Here is a 5,182-nt window from a genome sequence, read left to right as displayed (position 1 = left end):
AAGTTATTCTTCTTTAACAGATGTGTTAAATGAACTTAAATCACATACAGGATCATTATTATTTGCATTATCAGTATTATAAAAATTTACGAAATATTCTTCTTCAAAATTTAATGGCTCTTTCTGCACAGTATATGTAATAATATCTTGTTGCTCCAGATCGACAATGAATTTTCAATAGCCAATGGAGACACAAAACAAGATATATTCGGCTCGCATGCCATTACCCGTCGCGAAAAGTGTCAATGGTATTATCATTCAATCAATAGTAAAATCATTTGAAATGATAAAATTATACGGACTCAATGGCATTATCATTGCCGAATGATTTTACTACTTGAAGCATTCAATAAGAAAATCATTCGGTCAGTGGTAAAATATTTTATCATTGGATATAATCCAATAGGAATATCATATTACTCATTAGTTATTATTGGATACGCATCAATAGGAATATCATTCGATCAGTGGTATGATATTTCGAGATTATTGTCAATAGATTATTGTCAATAGGAATATCATTCGCATTGAAAACTACTCATTTATACAATCCAATGGTGCTTTCAATGGAATTTTAGCAATGGCAATATTTTGCTACTGAAGATTTTACCACTCTGATCGATAATAAAATTTTCAATAGCAAAATGTTACCCCAAATAACCAAGCGTGTGATATCCCACGATTCTCGCACAAAATATCGCTACCGTACTGTTACTGTCACGAGGTGATACGATGTAACTATATAGTAGCAATACAAAAAGTGTACATGACATTATAGTACAACACTGTACCTGTATTGCATACTGTTCAAGTACATCATGATACATAACCCGTATCAATACGGCGTACTATTATCAACAGAAGAGAGACTATGGAGACTCTAGTTAAAGACGAAATACATGATAACTACCCATTAAACATGAAACCTTCAGGCGACATTACATTGGGGAAGAATACATCGTACAAAATGTTTCATTATAAACATTTATGAAATGTTACCTAAAAGTTTTGGTGAAACGTTTTATTTCTAATGTCTGTAAAATGTCGCAAAAACATTACATTTCAGTAATTAAAACTGATATTTGGAACGTTTCATATGAAACGTTGCGTGATGTTTGAGCAACATCTAATTTGTAACGTTATATATTAATCGTTTTGAAATGTTTACGGAACATTTCATTTATAACGTGTCATTAGTAATATTTCAAGATGTTAGTATAACGTTATGTATGAGATGTTTATAAAATATTTATTATATAACGTCACATGAACTTTTCCTGTAAAACAATCATTTTGGAACATTGAAAAATGTTTAGATAACATTACTGAAACCTTCATTGCACAACGTCGTATAAGTATTGCAAATATAACGTTTTATTTGTCCATATAACAAAGGCTGCGTTCCGTTTCACGCATGATGCGCATAATGCATCTTTTATCCTTGTTATTCACCGAATGTTAAAGGATAAATGATGCATCATATCATGCGTGAAACGGAACGCAGCTAAAACATATAATACATAAAGCGCGGTTAGAATGCGCACACGCGACCGTGGCTATAATGGCAGCAACCGGCAACAGCAACTTGAAGGGATTTGTATTCGAACACCATGTTTGTCGGCACGGTTTTTGACCTAGCAACCTAAAGTTGAACGCGGTCACTCCATATATCTTCTTCATTACTTCTATAGGTGAAGTGTTATAAAATATAATATTATCAAATGAAAAGATGCGAGTGATCTACACTATTCACCGAACGTAAGTATATATATATATATATATATATATATATATTAGGTGTTGGAATTAATTCGTAGCGTTTTTAAATGAAAGAATGTTATTTATTTCACATAAGCATTAAAAAATACATTAATGAAAGTACTTCCCATCACTTGTAAAACGCTACGAATTAATTCCAACACCTAATATATATATATATATATATATATATACACACAATAAATAAATATATACGAACATAATAATCCATATAACCTTATTATAATAGGATAGATTAAAGGCATGTTAAAATTCATTATCCAATGAGGCTCTGCAAAAAGATAATATTTATCGTATTTTGCTATGCGCGCGCATACACACACACACACACACGCGCGCGCGCGCGCGCACGCACACACAAGAGTGTTCATTGGTGCCTTCTAGCATATTACAACGAAATAAAATAGACGTAAATTTATTTTATTGAGAAAATTGGAAGTGATGTAACATACATCAAAAGCCTCAAGAGCGAGATAATTTTGTTTGTCTAAGCGCCATATAATCACAAATTCTCCTTGTTATAAGAGATAGAGTGCGTGTGTGCTTTACAAAAGGACACATATCTCTAAAAAAAAATCAAGCTTACGACCATTCTCGTGCTACATGCGATAAATATTTTTAAACTTCTCACTTATTACAATTTTCTAGCTATTATTAGATGAAGTGTGTATTAAATAATAAACTGCTATATATATAATTTTGTATTGGATATAATAATGACTAAAATAAAAAAATATTTTATAAGTAAAAAACATTTGCGGCGAATAGTAAAAAAAGACTTAATAAAAGTTTTACAAATGAATCAGCAAATAATACAAGTAGTTAATAATATTAAAAAATTGATACAAAATGAAAATTCTTGTGATAATGTTTTCGCTGATGTTATAGGTGATAACGTTAATGCACGCGATGATGTTCCTCCGGATAATTCTTTAATCGATAATTTTCCCGAATCAATACAACATATTGAAAATATTGACGTAGATATATTTAAAGATGAATCATCTTTGTTTGAAGAACGGTGTGGCACTTCCTGCTGTGATTTTATAGTAAATACGATTCAATAATGGTTCTTGAAATATAGACACTTACTAAGCCAGTGTGCTATAAATGAATTATTGTCTATACTAAGAGTGCTATTTCCACAATTTCCAAAGGATTCTCGAACGCTTCTGCAAACACCTTCTTCATGTCCTTATGAAATTATAAACATTTTTCCTGGTTTTTACTGTCATCTAGAAAATGAGTTACATAGAATACTTAACAATAATTGTATTATAGAAAAACTATTTCTGGATTGCACTGAAATAGTATTACCTATTTACATAAATATCGATGGTTTACTAATATCAAAAAGTTCAGGCAGTCAATTTTTATCTATATAGATTTATCTGCTATCAATGAAAAATGGCGAAAACCGTTTACCATTGATATTTATCATGGCTTTAAAAAAACCAGCCGATGTCCATCAATTTATGAATTCGTTTATAAATTAGTTTCAGAATTTAGAAAAAAATGGTTTCGAAATAAATGATAGAATTATTAAACTAAAAGTTTTTAAACTTCTCTGCGATGCTCCAGCAAAATCTTTTCTTTTATGCATTAAAGATCACACAGGTTATTCTAGTTGTACTAAATGTACTGAAGAAGGAACTTTTGTTAACGGAAAAGTTGTATTTTTAAAGAATAACAGATAGTTAAGGAATGATATGAATTTCAAAAATAAATTGGATGATTTCATAAAGATACAAGTCCTTTTTAGTTTCACAAGTACCTCTCGATAGTATGCACCTTGTATATTTAGGGGTTATGAAATTTTATTGTTATTAATAAGGAAGAAAAAAATATTCGTTTATGTGAACGTGATCAAAAAGAAGTTAATGATGAATTTTTATTATTTAGAAACTATTTATCAACAGACTGCACGATTACCAAGAAAATTGGAAGATATAGAATATTATAAAGCCATCGAACTACGACAGTTTCTCTTATATACCGGACCTGTTGCATTAAAAAATATAGCAAACAAAATGTGTATATATAATACATTTTTTGGCTCTATCGTGTGCCATTAGAATTTTAAGCAATTTTAAATTATATTTGACATATAATAATTATGCTCTACAACTCTTGCAATATTTTGTAGAAAAATATAAAATAATTTATGGAGAAGAATACCTTACTCATAATGTACATGATCTAATATACTTGCCTGCAAATTGTATTTACGGCCCGTTAGAAAATTATAACTGTTTTGTTGAGTATTTAACATAATATCTTTTTTTTCTTTTAATACAGAGATGTCGCCACTTTAAGTATCACTTAACTACCTTCTAACTTACTCTCTACTCTCTATGTTCTGTTCACTTGACTAAGGGTTACACCTTTGTATCTTATCCTTAATAGAATAAAGATTATCCAGTTATTTCTATACTAAGTGTCTCGTGTTGCGAATTACCTTTGCCCCACATTGGTTATGGGCCCAGAGAGCGTGTAATAATAACAATTCAAAGGTTGAAACGCTCACATGATTGCGTGAGAATTTTGCTAACCTCAAAAGGAAAGGCGAGCACGTGCACATCGCTATTCTCCACAAGCACGCATACACGGACGATTCATACATCGAGTGAAGCAAGCAAGCTGTATAATAACAAACGTTAGATTTATTAACAGCGTAAAGAGAAATGGCGAACATCGTATTCCACGCGTATCGAGACACTTTCAAGGGACAACTACGATACCTGGTGCATTCAAGCAGAGGCTCTACTCATAAAAAACGATACATGGGGATATGTATCGGGCGAAAAATCAAAGCCAGAAGTTACTGGAGAAGGAGCAGAACGCATAGCATCCAAGACTACATACGACAGGTGGGTAACCGAAGATCGAAAAGCAAAATCTGATATCATTCTTTCTATTAGTCCTGCAGAATTGAAAAACATTCGTAACTGTGAAACATCAAGGGACGTATGGAAAAAGCTTGAATCTGTCTACGCGTCAAGAGGACCTGCACGGAAGGCAGCGCTACTAAAACAATTAATACAAGCTAAAATGCCTGAAGATGAAGATGTAAGGACACATCTAATGAAATTCTACGATGCAGTGGATAAATTTAATGCTATGAACGTTGAGATCAATGGAGATTTATTAACCATAATACTATTATACAGCTTACCGAGCAGTTTTGAGAATTTTCGTTGTGCTATAGAGACATGGGATCAACTCCCTGATGCCGAATCACTAAAGGTAAAAATCATAGAGGAATATGAATCTCGGAAGCAAAAGGTAAACGAATCTAGTGCGATGTTTTCTAAACAAAACTATAAGAAATCTATGAGCGTAAACAATAAAACTAATGTCAGCTCTCAATCAGGTCTATCCGGATCATATACAAAATATAAAT

At 31.7% G+C, this 5,182-nt stretch overlaps 1 pseudogene; it reads left to right on the top strand.

The window, feature by feature from the left end:
• Positions 1 to 2,846: 2,846 nt before the first annotated feature.
• LOC147907884 (uncharacterized) lies at positions 2,847 to 3,660 on the top strand (annotated as a pseudogene).
• The last annotated feature ends 1,522 nt before the right edge of the window (positions 3,661 to 5,182 follow it).

Source organism: Acromyrmex echinatior, chromosome 12 (genome assembly GCF_024713525.1).
Source record: "Acromyrmex echinatior isolate Ae372 chromosome 12, ASM2471352v2, whole genome shotgun sequence".
Classification (NCBI taxonomy): Eukaryota; Metazoa; Arthropoda; class Insecta; order Hymenoptera; family Formicidae; genus Acromyrmex; species Acromyrmex echinatior.
This window is presented reverse-complemented; position numbering and strand designations above follow the sequence as displayed.